This window comes from Heloderma suspectum, chromosome 3, assembly GCF_057233095.1.
Source record: "Heloderma suspectum isolate Gila_16-S chromosome 3, 16-S_ref, whole genome shotgun sequence".
NCBI lineage: Eukaryota > Metazoa > Chordata > Lepidosauria > Squamata > Helodermatidae > Heloderma > Heloderma suspectum.
The window spans coordinates 216,839,762-216,856,106 of NC_139460.1; positions in this window are offsets into that span (position 1 = coordinate 216,839,762).

Consider the following 16,345-nt stretch of genomic DNA (forward strand, 5'->3'; position numbering starts at 1 on the left):
CCTGCCTCTACTTCCCAGCCCAGCAAATTGCATTCAGTGGCATAAAGTTTGAAGATTAGATATTGTTGATGATAGCCTCATCCTCCATGAATTTGTCTTGTCCCCTAAGTTGGTGAAAGCTGATACCTGTTAGTCTTTCAGGCACCACAAGTCTTGCTCTTGCTACAACAGAGTAACATGGTTTCCCTCTTGATGGTGAGAGATATAGGTACTCTTTAGGCATATTCATATGTAGTCTGAAATGCAAGGGCTTATAAAGTGAAGACATATTACTTTGACTTGAATGTGTATCCTGTTCAGGGCTGGCCTCCAATATTGTGCAACCTGAGCCAAAGGACAACATGGTGCCTCCCTCCATTCTACATACAAAAGCCGATTGGACCGGCCGTTGAGTGTTACTTCAGGACTGGTGATGGAACAGAGTGCTCCGCTGCAGCTGAGGGCAGCAGGCTAGCTGGGGAGGAGGGCGGTTAGTGGCATGCACAGCTCTGTCCTCCAACAGAGGGGAATGGCTGGGATGGGGTTCAGGAGGAATGGCTGGGGGGGCTGCCACCCCACCCCCCATTTCCCAGCTTCCACTGCCTGAGGTGGCCAATTCACTCTGCCAAATGTTAGGGCCAGCTGAGTCTCTACATTTTGACTGGAGTCACCAAAGTGGCTCATAATACACGCACGTTGTAAAAGAATCATTAACAGCTACACTTTACACAAACAAAAACAGAGAGCACCATTTAGCAGGAGCAGGCACCCGATGGTGTCTTTGCCTGTGTGCTCACCTCTCCTGTGTTCTCCTCAGAAGCCAGTTCGGTCATGATCAACAGCGTTGTAGCTGAGGCCGGAGGAGGTGTCTGAAAGCGCCTTCTGCTACTTCCCTGCTTCCGCTTCTTAAAAGATTCAGGTGCTCTGCAAGTCATTCTCAAATCAAAAGCCACAATCAGGAAATGGTTTAGTGGAGACATTTGTCTCTGTGTCTGAAAATAAAAGCAATGACTGCTCTAGTGAAAAGTAATGTTGAGCCAGTCTTTACAACATGTAAAGATTTATTACACATTGTAAAAAAAAAAATTATAAACTCTCTCCCACATTTTTAGACACAGGAATGACTTACAGGGGCACCTGCAGAGCTAACAAACACAACATGAGAAGGGGCACTGCTGCTTTTCCAGGAACAGTTTACCCAGATGCTGCATGCAAATATTTAGAAAAGTAAGATGAAGATATATATGAATGCAAACAATAAGCCAAGAGGTAATAAACACTTTGGAAGCCAAACAAGATTCAACAGACACTCATTAATCAGAGCCTGATGTAGAGTAAAATAAGAAAAATGGTTTATATTTTTCTTGTAATCACATAATACTTACATTCTCTTTATCTTACTCTGTAGTACTGTACAACAAGATGATAAATGCTTGTGATGGTTCTATATTCTTTTTATTATTTCAGTTTACTGGTTCAATAAGAAAGTTCAAAAGTCATTTCCCCAGCGTAGCCTTTCAATATTTTAACCATTTGGGTTAAACTAGGATATCTAAACCTACCAAATGTGCAGCCTTATTTATTTAATAGACCCTCTCTGAAAGCTGGACTCCAAACCTCCATTCTTAATAGGCAATATACTTACATTAGTATTTGTGTCAGCCATTATTCAGTGGGGTATGAGAGTTAGGATCATGGTGGCTGATTCGGGCTGTAGGGGGGAGACCCCTTCCACATGACACAAAAGAATAGGAATAAGGGTTGAAGCGAGATTTGAATCCAGTTCAGATTCACTTTTTACCACAACAGCATGCTATTTCTCATTGCCTCTTGAAGGCACAAACCCTGTCCTCTGTTGTCCTTGTTGGGGTGCTAAATCAGTTAGGTTGCTCTGTCCACAGAGACTTATGCAGGCACTTGAAGTTCAAGCTTTGCGCCCAGTTCCTTCTCTAGTCACAATGTGGAAATAGAAGGGTAGCAGCAGCAGTGTCACGATCAGTGAGGCCTCATGGTAGTAAAGAGTGCGCTAGACAGGAAAAGCAGAAGCAGTCTGGCTAGGGACTCAACACTTGCAAAACTGATGTGGTCGCCACCAGCGCTGGATGATGATGTCTTGAACCAGCACCCTGGGCGGAATGAAAGGGATAATTGAATGGGTGTACATTCTCTTCTCCCTCTACTGTGGTGAGGGCTTAGCATCATTTAGGTGCTGGTGAGGACTGGGTTGCAGGGTTCACCTATGAATTGGATTTTTTCAGCAAGGTCAGGAACAGGAAGAGACCAGCGTCATAGAAAGTTCCGAGTGGGGCTGGAAGCCAGACAGGCTGTATGTTGCTCCACCAAGGAACAGAGCAAAACTGAAGCTTAAATCAGAATTTAGGTACCTTTAGACTGGTTGGCCCCAAGTCTGTATTGACTGAAGGGTTGTCTCTTAAAAGGCCTGGCCTGTTTGAGCAATCTCAGATTATGATGACAAGGGAGAGGCTGTGGCATGCTAGTTTCTCATGGCCTGAATGCTCAGGGTCTGAGAATGGTAATGCAGCATCCTCTGGATGCAGGGAATCAACCCTTGGGTCTTTCTGGAGAACTGGATCTGGGGGAGATGGAAGCCTCATAACACCTTTTTTCATAGCCAAGTCCTCTCCCATTAACTCTGGATCCTCTTCTGAGAACAAAGGGTTCGGCCCTTTGAGGATGAGGGTTTGGAGTGTGCAGTGGGGCCAGAGCTTTTTAGGCATCCTTCAAGCCAAGAAAGGTTCCCCATTGCTGCTCTAGCATATGCTACTCCCTTTTCTGTAGTCTCCATCTCCTTGGATGGGCCATCTGGCTGTCACTTGGCTCCAACAATCTCTAGCTGTCCTTGTACTAGGCATTGGGATTGGACTGTTTTCCCCATTCTTGACACCATCTTTCACTGATGACACTCTCATCTGTTTCCTGGTGGCCCTCCACCTTCCTTTAGCTTGCACCTTACAACTTGTGGCCAGTACGTAACCTTACAAAGATTCTATGGAGAACTTGCACCTGTCACTGTTGCCAGGGCCGACATCAAGGGTAGGCATGGCTGGGCACCTGCCCACATCCCAGGAGAGGCCTACTGACAAGAGCTCCCTGTGTTGTTCCTCCTCCTCACCAATACAACCCGCTTGTTCACCTGCCTCTTGGTGTGTCCCAGACAATGGTGGTGGTCAGGAGGAGGAGCAGCAGTTGCCACTGCCTCCTTGCTCACTGGATCTGTCTGTGGTAGCATTGCAAGGGGTAACAATGACAAGAAAGAGGATGAGGAACAATGGCTGCTGGTAGCAATGGCGGTGAAGGTAAACACACTGAGAGAGGGGGCCTATTGAGTGTGTCTTGGCCCCCACAACCTGGAGCTGGCACTGAGTACTTGACGACAGTGTCAAGGGTAGAAGGAAGTTGCGAAAATGTCTTTGTGCCAAGGGGCCACATCAGTGTGGGTGTGGGTGTGTGCCGGTAGATGCATGCTGTTTTGGAGAAAGAGGCAAGTACAGTGATAAGGTGCTGGGGCTTTTGGCCAGGTGAATAATTTTTTAAAATACGCATTGGTCATCTCTGTTCCATAATTTGGAGAGATGCTTATTCAGTATCTCTGGTGAAAGGAGCTTTTTTTCTATCAGTTTGTGACAGTCTAGGTAAGGCAGTATGAGGAAGAACTCAAGCCTGCAGTGGGTCTTGGTGTTCTGAGGAATATCAGGCAGAGGTTCAGAACCCAGCTTGGGCCAAAGGAGGAAATTGCAAGGTGACTTGCCAAAGAAGACCCTTTACATAGGTTCGGTGATACTCCTGACCCCATAAAAGCTTGTTCACAGATCTGCTTTGTGTAACTAGACCTCTTCCTAATAGCTACAGACCACCGTCAGTGTGTCCCATCTGCTTTTTGACCCATCTTGCCTCAAATTCACAGAAGCTGGCAGCTAGCTACAGTGATGTAGGCTTAAGAAGAGACTGCTCCACCCTTCCCCAAGCTGGTGCCCTCCAGATATTTTAGACTACAACTCCCAGTATTCCTGGCCATTAGCCATGTGGTTAGTCCAAAACATCTGGACATAGCCATACACTTAGTGCAATCAGTGGCAGAGTGCTTGTAGATAAGCAAGCGTTGACATGCAGTTCAAAGTATCTGGCCAAACGGGCATAAAAGCAGGGTAGAGAGAAATCAAAGCTGGAGCTGTCCAGAAACATGACAAACTCCAAAACACAGAAATAAGCTCCCTGCAGCAGCTATGGCTCAGATCCAGTTCTCTGCATCCTGCAAAAGCAGGCAGTGAGAATTCCCTCCATTTTACAATAAATCCTCCATGCAAAATGAACACAGTAATTCATTCTCATCAGGAAACCAATCATCTTGACTTTTCATTAAAGGAGGGAGGGGGGAGGCATGAACCCAGCTGGTTTTGAGCCAAATGCTTTCTTTCATTCACAGCCATATTAGTACATGTGGGAACTGGTTGTACATTTCTGAAAAGAATTTTTTTTTTTTTGCAGGGGGAGTAAAATTAATGACCTCAATGCATTACTTCTGGGGTGAATTCCAAAAATAAAATGGATGCTCTTGTTTCCAGATTGCGCCTGAAAAAACAAACCAACTACAAAGCAACTACACAAAACAAGAAAGAAAATCCCTTCTAAAAAAAGTAAGCCAAGTGAATAGCCTTTCAAGGAACTTTTGTATATTTTAAACCAACCATTTATCCTGCACACATTTTGTTATATGTAAGGTAACCCAGCTATTATTGTGTCACTTCTGTTTTCGCAGAAAGCTAGTGATTATGATCTACTAATTCATAGTGCAAGCATGAAACTCTAAATAGAGCCATCCAATCAAGACTAGCTTCATGCCTGCGACTCTAGATGTGTCCATATCAGAACTTCCCACATCAGAAGTTCCTGTGGGATTCCCACACTTTTACAGATTGATCCTTACTATTTTTACTCAACGGTTCATCCGAGTAATATGGTTATGTTTGCAGTATTTTAGGATTTCAACCCCTCCCCAATGGTAACACAATCATTATCAGTGTATATGGGTGTAACACAGTCTTCCTCAAACTGGTGCCCCCCAGATGCTTTGGACTTCAACCCCCATCATCCCCAGGCAGCATGGCCAATGGTCAAGAATGCTGGGAGTTGTCATCTAAAACTTTTGGAGAGCACCACACTGGGCTTTTTAATAACTAAGACATTTTAAAAAGTTGCCTTTATCTGAATAAAAAGTTACCTTTCTTTGGCTCTTCAGAGCTTTGTATACTTTAGCAACACAAGAAAAAGAGTTCTTGATCAAATGTTTTGTCTGATGAAATCTGGATTCCTTTTAAATAACGTTTAGTCAGCCTTCCCCAACCTGATGCTTCCAGATGTTTTGGGCCATGATTGGCCATGCTTTCTGTGGATAGTGGGAATTTACTCCAACACACCTAGACTACAATACATAATTGGTATAAAGGTATAACTGGTATAAAGGCTTAGCTCTTTCTGTTGTGATTATACATTGATTTATAGTATAAATTTGAAAATGTATGTCTGGGTCCCAGTCCCAGGATGGGATACTTGAATGGGGGAAGTGGGGGCAAGAGAAGACAGCATATGGAGTGCCCATTCTTCCTGTCAAGAACAAGCGAAAGGGGCCATCAGATTTGCTGCCCATGACTGTTGTCTCTGAAATGGGCCTTGAGGAAGCAGGAAAGGGAGCAAGGTTTAGATGGCTGCCCTGTTTCCAAGGTGACATGGCCACAAGCAACTCCCTTCAGGGCCCTGGATGCTTTGCATGAAGTCCAGAGATCTCTAGGGGTTTATGTGCAGCTTGAAGTGCCTGCTTTAAAAGCCTGGGTGCTGCGGCTGAGAAGGCTTACTTGAAGTCTCTGAGTCTGGTAGAGGTGGAGTACAAGACGGAGGAGGAGGACTAAGGTGCTGCTAACCCTCTCCCTTGCCTGTGGAGAGGCAGGACTGACGTGGCTGGGCCTTGAGGTCATAACAATGCATGTAATAAAGTATTGATTTTTAAGAGGGTTGCAGCCTTAGCTATTAAGCTACGCTGCTGCCCAGTGCTCAGGTTTCCAGAGGCCCTTAAAAACAACTTTGCTCACTGCCCTATGAGTGGCTTGATTTAACACCAGGATACCTAACATTATGCGTCAAAGGGTAGGCTAAAGTCAAGAGTAATGTGATAAAACAGATTTGTGTCTTTATAGCTAATGTCCAATGTCGTCCTTTCGTGGGGGTTGGTCAGGGCAGTGCAATTTGATCGCTCTGAGCTGCAACAGCTTCATGTCCCATCCTGGCACCATATCCAAATGCCTCTTCATTCTGCTGGTTTTGACTGTGGGTTGTGGTCTCCATCCCTCACAATAGCATGACGCCAATGCCAGGCAGGCACTGTTTTGTTGCTGTGTCCACCACCAGTTGTGACACGATATTGGGGACATTATGATAATGCCTTAACTACAGCCTAAAGCTGGAAAATACCTCACTGCTTATTCCTCTGATAAAGTGCAGTTATCTGTCAGCCTGTATAGTGCTTGTTATTCTGGTGAAGCTTGCGTTATTCAGATGAAGCTTGTGTAGAGGTAATATTGTGACATTTTCCCAGACAGCTTGTTGCTCTATTGCACTTCCTCTTTATGGGAATTAGCGTTCACTTCAGCATATTCCAGGTTCAAGGCCGACAAAACCTTCTCGCTATTACAATCTTTTTCCTTGTGACGCTTCCTATTTCATTTACACCCCATCTTTGCAACCCTATGCTTAATCGCTTTCCTCAGCAACCACTTTGCAACCACCTCCCAGCCAGAGTTGTATTACTAAGTATACAGAAAAATGCCTGAGAAACTCTTGGCTGTACCCTTCCAGTGAATCTGGAGTGCAGCAGGAACGACTCAAAACAAAAATTCTTCTTTAACAGAGCCATGTTTATTGTAATTCTTGCTCCTGCCGAGTGATTTTTGCAGAAGTTTCTGCCCAGGAGATCAAGCACCAGCAAATCCAGGTTGCTACCAGCATCTGAGAAAGACAGTCTGAAATTGGTTGAAGGAATTGGCATAGGGAAGGTGTGGAGGGAGCAGGGGCTGTGGAACCCACCTGAAGAATAACCCTGATTTGCTTTTCCCTGATGCACAGCTTTAGTTGCCTAATGCAATGGCTCTTGAACCAGGGGGTAAGCTCCTCTTGAAGGTGTGGGGTCTCCAGGGAAAGTGAACATCCCAAAGCAGGTGGTGCTCTTCTCTTCCCCCTGCAAGCCAAGATTTGGGTGCACTGAATGACTCCTACCAGAAGACCACCCCAATGAGCCACCCTGTGGGAGTGACTACACCCCTCACTGCCCCATCAGCCCAATGTGATTTGGGAAGAAGAGAGCTTGGAACGAGCTGCCCATACTCGGCAAAGTGCAGCTGCGTAGGTGTGGTGCAGCAAATGAGTGAAGGCTTGCCCCCCTCTCCTCCTCCCTTGGGTGTTCAATGAGGTGCAGTGGAAGACTTACTTATGGGTAGACATTCATGAAAAACCCCACATACACACACACATTTATGAGGCGGGGGGGGGGAGGCAGGCAGCCAGCTGCCGCCGCCTGGAAATTGAGCAGAATGAGCAGAAGCACAAGGGGCGGTGAGAGCAGAGAGCATGCAGCCAGCGAGGAGGGAGAGAGACTAGCATGGTGTCTTTGTTGTATAGTAATTGCCCAATCAACAGGCTTCTGCTGTGCTCCTCCTGCACGGGTTCAATGAAGCACTTCAGAGTACATGTTCATGGAAAACATCCACTCTGGTATCCACCCTTCCTTAGCTACGCAGCTTCGAATCAGCAGGCGGCCACCCTTTCTGAGTTGCGCTCCTTTGTAGGTACGCAGCTTTGAATCAACAGGCTTCCCCCCTCTGCTTGCGTGCTCATGTGCAATGGAGGAGTTACTTCTGAGTAGATATGACCATCCACCCTTGCTTCCTATGCTTGTTCGGGTCCACCCTTTAATGATGCCACTTTCCCTTCCGCCAGTCAGCGCTGCTCTCCCCCAGCCCGCACTGAAGCCAGTTCAGGGCACACAGACTCTGAAATTGTGCTCAAGCTGCTACAGAGGAAAATCTGTCACAAAACAAGTTTGCAATGAAGCAGTTTTTAAAGAGGGCCATGTGTTACCTGACACAATCGTCTTGGGGGTGCAGTGGAACCTGAGCAAAAGCCCCTTATAGAGTGGCCCCTTGTCTTCCCCACAGCACAGCAGCCGGATGGTTTCATCCATCTGAGCGTATGCAACAGGCAGCAAGTTGAAAAGGGTGTGTGCCTCTGGCTTGCCATAGCAGGATTTTTCTTACAGGAATTACTATAATTGTACAAGAGAATGAAGAACTTCATTGAAGTGCCTCATCCTGCTGCCTGGAAGACCTGTTTAGTTTTACAGTAGCCTGATTTCTTACTTTGGCCACCCAGTGTGATTTTTTTAAAAATAAAATGCTATGCCTTAGTGCTAGACAATGGGCTATCAATGGCTACCAGTCATGAAGGCTGAGTATTACCTCAAGTATCAGAAGCAGTATGCCTCTGGGGAACACAAGCAGGAGGGTACTATTGCATTCACATCCTGTTTGTGAGTTTCCCAGAGGCATCTGGTTTGCCACTGTGGGAACAGAATACTTGGATTAGATAGATATTTAGTCTGATCTAGCATGGCTCTTCTTATGTCTTTTGATTATTAGCATATACAAATAAGAAACAGCTTACCTCCTCCATGCAAGGGATGATGGCTCTGAAGGAAGCTACACTGAAGTTTATTTTTGATGGTATGTCTCCTAGTTCAATATTATTTTATTTATTATTATATGTATATCTCAGCTTTTTACTGTCATGGAACTCAAGGTCCACATATCATCTCCCAGACTTGCTTACCTTCAGCAGCATCAGATGTGTGAGGAGTAAGAATCACAGCCTCTTGATTCTGAGATTGTATGTGTGTGTGTGTGTGTGTGTGTGTCTGTCTTCGTGTAGAAAATGAGTTGTAGTCATACCTTAAATGGCCTATGGTGCAGGGTGATCTTAAGCACATTTACTGAGAAACAGGTCCCACTGAGTTCCATGGGATTTACCCCCCAATATTTGTGTTGAAGATTATAGTCTCCTAGTAATATTTGTTGTTGTTCAGTCGTTAAGTCATGTCCGACTCTTCGTGATCCCATGGACCATAGCACGCCTAGTAATATAGGTGGTGGTTATCGGGCTGTCCCCTTCATGGATCACTGCCTTGTTGTGGCGAAGGGGCTTGCGTAACTCAGTGAAGCCATAAGCTATGCCGTGCAGGGCCACCCAAGACAGACAGGTCATGGCAGAGAGTTCTGACAAAATGTGGTCCACTGGAGAAGGAAATGGCAACCCACTCCAGTATTCTTGACAAGAAAACCCCATGGAACGTATCACAAGGCTAAAAGATATGACGCCGGAAGATGAGCCCCTCAGGTCGGAAGGTGTCCAATATGCTACTGGGGAAGAGCAGAGGGTATTTCCAAGTAGCGCCAGAAAGAGTGAAGCGGCTGGGCCAAAGCCGAAAGGATACTCAGCTGTGGATGTGTCTGGTGGTGAAAAGAAAATCCGATGCTGTAAAGAACAATATTGTTTAGGAACCTGGAATGTCAGATCAATGAATCAAGGTAAGCTGGAGGTGGTCAAACATGAGATGGCAAGATTGAACATCGACATTTTGGGAATCAGCGAACTAAAATGGACAGGCATGGGCGAATTTAATTCAGGTGACCATCATATCTACTATTGTGGGCAAGAATCCCTTAGAAGAAATGGAGTAGCACTCATAGTCAACAAAAGGGTGGGAAAAGCAGTACTGGGGTACAATCTTAAAAATGATAGAATGATCTCAGTACGAATCCAAGGCAAACCATTCAACATCACAGTAATTCAAGTCTATGCCCCAACCACTGAGGCCGAAGAAGCTGAGGTTGATGGGTTCTATGAAGACCTACAACACCTTCTAGAACTAACACCAAAAAAAGATGTCCTCTTCATCATAGGGGATTGGAATGCTAAAGTAGGAAGTCAAGAAATCACCGGGATAACAGGCAGGCATGGCCTTGGTGTACAAAATGAAGCAGGACAAAAGCTAATAGAGTTTTGCCAAGAGAACATGCTGATAATAGCAAAAACTCTTTTCCAACAGCACAAGAGGCGACTCTACACATGGACGTCACCAGATGGTCAATATCGAAATCAGATTGATTATGTCCTTTGCAGCCAAAGATGGAGAAGCTCCATACAGTCAGTAAAAACAAGACCTGGAGCTGACTGTGGCTCAGATCATGAGCTGCTTCTTGCAAAATTTCGGCTTAAATTGAAGAACGTCGGGAAAACAACTAAACCGTTCAGGTATGACCTAAATCATATCCCTGATGAATATACAGTGGAGGTGAGGAATAGATTTCAGGGATTAGACCTGATAGACAGAGTGCCTGAGGAACTATGGACGGAGGTCTGTAACATTGTTCAGGAGGCAGCAACGAAATCCATCCCAAAGAAAAAGAAATGCAAGAAAGCAAAGTGGCTGTCTGATGAGGCTTTACAAGTAGCTCACGAAAGAAGGGAAGCGAAAAGCAAGGGAGAAAGGGGAAGATATACCCAACTGAATGCAGAGTTCCAGAGAATAGCAAGGAGACACAAGAAGGCCTTCTTAAATGAACAATGCAAAGAAATCGAGGAAAACAACAGAATGGGAAAGACTAGAGATCCTTCAAGAAAATTGGAGATCTCAAGGGAACATTTTGTGCAAAGACGGGCATGATAAAGGACAAGGAAGGCAGGGACCTAACAGAAGCAGATGAGATTAAGAAGAGGTGGCAAGAATACACAGAAGAACTATACAGGAAAGATCTGAATGTCCCTGATAGCCATGAGAGTGCGGTCACTGAACTTGAGCCGGACATCCTAGAGAGTGAAGTCAAGTGGGCCTTAGGAAGCATTAGTAACAACAAAGCTAGCGGAGATGACAGTATTCCAGCCGAGCTATTTAAAATCCTAAAAGATGATGCTGTTAAAGTGCTGCATTCAATATGCCAACAAATCTGGAACACTCAACAGTGGCCACAAGACTGGAAAAGGTCAGTTTACATTCCAATTCCAAAGAAGGGCAACGCCAAAGAGTGTTCAAACTACTGCACAATTGCGCTCATTTCACATGCCAGCAAGGTGATGCTCAAAATCCTACAAGCTAGGCTTCAGCAGTATGCGAACCGAGAACTACCCGAAGTACAAGCTGGGTTTAGAAGAGGCAGAGGAACTAGAGATCAAATCGCCAACATACGCTGCATCATGGAGAAAGCAAAATAGTTCCAGAAAAACGTCTATTTCTGCTTCATTGACTACGCTAAAGCCTTTGATTGTGTGGATCACAACAAACTATGGCAAATTCTTAAAGTGATGGGAGTACCAGACCACCTTACCTGTCTCCTGAGAAACCTGTACGAGGGTCAAGAAGCAACAGTAAGAACCAGACATGGAACAACCGATTGGTTCAAAATTGGGAAAGGAGTACGACAAGGCTGCATATTGTCACCCTGCTTATTTAACTTATATGCAGAGTACATCATGAGAAATGCCGGGTTGGATGAATCACAGGTCGGAATTAAGATTGCTGGGAGAATTATCAATAACCTCCGATATGCAGACGATACCACCCTAATGGCAGAAAGTGAAGAGGATCTAAAGAGCCTCTTGTTGAGGGTGAAAGAGGAGAGTTTAAAAGCTGGTTTGAAACTCAACATTAAAAAAACGAAGATCATGGCATCTGGCCCCATCACTTCCTGGCATATAGAAGGGGAAGAAATGGAAGCAGTGACAGATTTTACTTTCTTGGGCTCCAAGATCACCGCAGACGGTGACTGTAGCCATGAAATTAAAAGACGCTTGCTCCTTGGGAGGAAAGCTATGGCAAACCTAGACAGCATAGTAAGAAGCAGAGACATCACCTTGCCGACAAAGGTCCGTCTAATCAAAGCTATGGTTTTCCCAGTAGTAATGTATGGCTGTGAGAGCTGGACTATAAGGAAGGCTGAGCGCCGAAGAATTGATGCTTTCGAACTGTGGTGCTGGAGAAGACTCTTACGAGTCCCCTGGACTGCAAGGAGGTCAAATCAGTCCATCCTAAAGGAAATCAACCCTGAGTGCTCATTGGAAGGACAGATAATGAAGCTGAAGCTCCAATATTTTGGCCACCTAATGCGAAGAGAAAACTCCCTGGAAAAGACCCTGATGCTGGGAAAGACTGAAGGCCAAAGGAGAAGGGGACGGCAGAGGATGAGATGGCTAGATAGCATCACGGATGCAATGAATATGAACTTGAGCACGCTCCGGGAGAGAGCGCAGGACAGGAAGGCCTGGCGTGCTATGGTCCATGGGGTCACGAAGAGTCGGACACGACTGAACAACTGAACAACAACAACAACAACAACTATCGGGCTGTGATCTGGTCACTACTAGATATGCCTTGGTAACTTCCAGGTTGAACTACTGTGTAACACTCTATGCTGGGCTGCCTTTGAAGACTACCTAGAAAGTTCAATTGGTTCAGAAAGCGGTGTCCTGCCTGCTGGTGGGAATCAGTTACAGTGAATGCATAACCCCTGTGCTGAAAGAGCTAGATTGGATCCCAATTGATTTCCAACCACAATTCAAAGTGCTGTTTTTGCCATTTAAGGCCCTAAACAGCTTGCACCATGCCGTCTCAGAAACTGCCTCTTCCCATAATAACATAAGCAACTTCCTTGTACGAGTCAAACCACTACTCTGTCTAGCTCAGTAATCTATTCTGACTGGCAGCAGCATTCAAAAGCAGGGATGGGTGACATGTAGCCCTCTAGGTGTTTTGGCTTACAATTCCCATCAGCTCTCCCCATTGGCTATGCTGGCTAGGGCTGATGGGAGTTGTAGGCCAAAACACCTGGAGGGCTACAGGTTGCCCACCCCTGCTCTAAGGTCTGAGGTAGATGTTCTACAACTTGAGAGCCTTTTAACTGGAGACTGGAAGGGTGGGCCTGGGCCTGTCTGCCTGTGCTTTACCACTATGCTCCTCCTGTATGAACCTCTCTAGGCATTAAGCCACAGACGAGGCCCTGCTCTGAGGGCCAGTACTGTCTGATGTTAGCTTGGGCTGGCACAAGCAGGATGTACGAAAATTTCATTTTGAAGCATTTTTTACTTGAATTTGCCCTGTTCACACCTCTGAATGCAAACATGGACATGAGCTTATTTTTCTGGGAAAAGCTCACACGTTCCTGAACTTGTTCTCATTTGAGAAACGGGCATTTAAAAATACACTTTTTCAGGCTTTAGTCTATGGGGAGAAGTGTGCATTTGGGTGCATGCTTTCAAAAAAATGTGTGTCAAAATGTGCACTTTTCCTGTTTGAACAAAGAGAAAAACAGATTGCAGTCAAAAATGGGACAGAGTTTGGAGCACCTCAGCAATCTTGAACACTGCTGATCCCTGGGAATAAGGGGCAGGACAATATCAGTGGTGGCACACTTGTTATTGAACACCCTCCCTAGAGAGGTTTGGCAGACCCATGCAGTTCTGATATGTAACAGTTTAGTTAAGACCAGATCGTTCCAGTGAACGTTAAATATATTCCAGAGTTGCAATACTTTATTGGAAGCCACTGCTGTAATGGACTGGTAATTACTATTTACATAGTTTAAATCAATTTCATTGATGTTCGTGTGTTGTTTTGATTGGAGTCTGTTTTTTAACCACACAATCATATACCTGCCTACTCTGAAGTAAGTCCCATTGACTTCAATAGGGTTTACTCCCAGGTAAGTCAATATAGGATTGCAGTCTAATTGTTAGCCTTCCTGAGGCTTTTTAAAATATATGGTAGGATATAAATTGAAATAACTCCAGCAGGAAGGGAGTTCAAAATGAAATGGAAATATCCAGGTGATTTCCCTAGACTTAGAGGAATATTGCTGGAGGCATTCTATGGCAATATATTATGAAGTGTTTAGATTTACATTTTAAAGACTTAGAGCAGAACATTTCCTTACGCCATTAACACTTACAATAATAAACCTGGCTAACTCATAGTTGCCCTATGACAGATTCAGTAAAGAAAGCTGGAAGACAGTGGCTTGTGCAGGGCTGTTCAGTGAACCTAAGGTCCAGGTCCAACCTCTTCCTGCTACATCTCACATCAGTCTTGCACCAGCAGGTAATATACACCCTTTAAAAAGCAAATTCCAGTGTGGCAACAGCAACTTCTGTTGCTACAGCTGAATGTCTCTGGCTGCAATCCTATACCCACATACCTGGGAATAAGCCCCATGGAACTCAGTGGGACTTACTTTTGAGTAGACCTGTATAGACTTGCACTGTTGTTTAGGATTCACCTCCCCATCAGAAGTTAAACAAGTCTACTGTGTCAGGTTCTCAAGACTGAAGGTGCAATCTTATGCATGTTTAGACAGAAAAAAGTCCCAACTGGCCAGGGAAAGCTGGGAGTGGTAGGACTTTTTTCTGTCTAGACATGCATAGGATTGTGCTGTGAGTAATTTGGGCTGATGTCTCTCCTTTCTTAATAAAAAGGTAAAGGTGTCCCCAACCAGTCGTGTCTGACTCTAGGGTGCGGTGCTCATCCCCGTTTCTAAGCCGAAGAGCCAGCGCTGTCCAAAGACGCTTCCGTGGTCATGTGGCCGGCATGACTGAACACCGAGGTACACGGAACGATGTTACCTTTCCCGCCGAAGCGGTACCTATTTATCTACTTGCAATTTCTTGCTTTCGAACTGCTAGGTTGGCAGAACTCCTTTCTTAATACTGTAGTGCATATAACCCATGCTGCCATGCTCTATAGACATAATCATTGGAGGCTGTCGGACACCCTGGTCAGCGACTAGTTCCATGAGAGGGCCACTTTGGGGGTAGGTGAGGCAGAATAACCCCCTTTCGTTTCCTCTCAACATCAACTACTAGCAAGCCCAGGTGCGTTAACCATCACACCTCAGGGGCCTGGATTTGTGACCCTTCCCCCCATATTGCTGATACGGACTCTAGTTTCTTTTCTTTTTTAAAATCAAGGCTGTAGAAGCCCTGTCGATGCCACAGGCAGATGAAAAGCACATGGTGTACCTTTTACTTGAACTAACTAGTTAAGCTAGGAAAACAAGGTGTTTTGCACGGACATTGCATGGACTTCCTTTGGACAAAGAAGAAAGGCAAACTAAGATTACATGCTTAGGGAACCACCTTCTTTTCTTTTAGGGAACTGCTTTCTTTTCGCTTTTAACAGACTACAATCCTGTACCTACTTAACTGGGAGAAAGCTCCACTGAGCTCAAGGGGATTTACTTCTGCATAGACTGCTCACTGGAAGGACAGATCCTGAAGCTGAAGCTCAAATATTCCGGCCACCTAGTGCGAAGAGAAAACTCCCTGGAAAAGACCCTGATGCTGGGAAAGACTGAAGGCAAAAGGAGAAGGGGACGGCAGAGGATGGGATGGCTAGATAGCATCACGGATGCAATGAATATGGACTTGAGCACGCTCTGGGAGAGAGCGCAGGACAGGAAGGCCTGGCGTGCTGTGGTCCACGGGGTCACGAAGAGTCGGACACGACTGAACAAGAACAGACAGGTAAAGGATTGCACTCTGAACCTAACACCGGAAAACATCCCCACATCTGTATTAGGGCGATACCGTCATTAAACCAAGTCAAACGTCACCCCAAACATCCAGGCTTTCGAGTTCTCTCAGTACCTTCGGATCACTTTCGAGATCGCGGACGCTCCCCCATTGCTGGTGACCTTTGAGTTAGCCCGTTAATGGTATTACCCGAACATGGGTCATGCCATTAACAGTATTTGGAATTTTTCTCACGAGAGCTGCCTATAACTTCCTCCGTGTGAACGGAAAACACATAACGTTGGCTAGCGATCCCACCCATGCCTACTCAGAAGTAAGGACCATTCAGTCCAACATGACCTCCTCCCAGGTAAGCGGGCGCGGGGCCGCAGCCGAAGCGGCACCGACGAGCTGCGCGCGCGCCGTCCAGCTGCCACTCAGCCTGGCGGGTCCGTCCAGCGCCGCGCCGCCACGGCCGGCGTCCCCGCCCCTCCCCTCGGCAAACCAGCCGCTCGCGCTCGCTCTTCCCCCGCCTTTTTTGTGACAGGCGCGGAGCGGACGCTAGTCCCGCCTCCCTCAGTCGCTGCGCGCGGGCGATTGGCGGCGGCGGCGGGCTCGGCCCGGGATTGACGCGCGGCGCCGGCGCCCGCGCCCGAGCAGGGAGGGCCGCGCGATTGGCCGGCGCGCGCGCGGGGAGCTCCCCGCCCCCTGCCCGCAGCGCTGCCTGCCGGAGAGCGGCGCGGCTTCC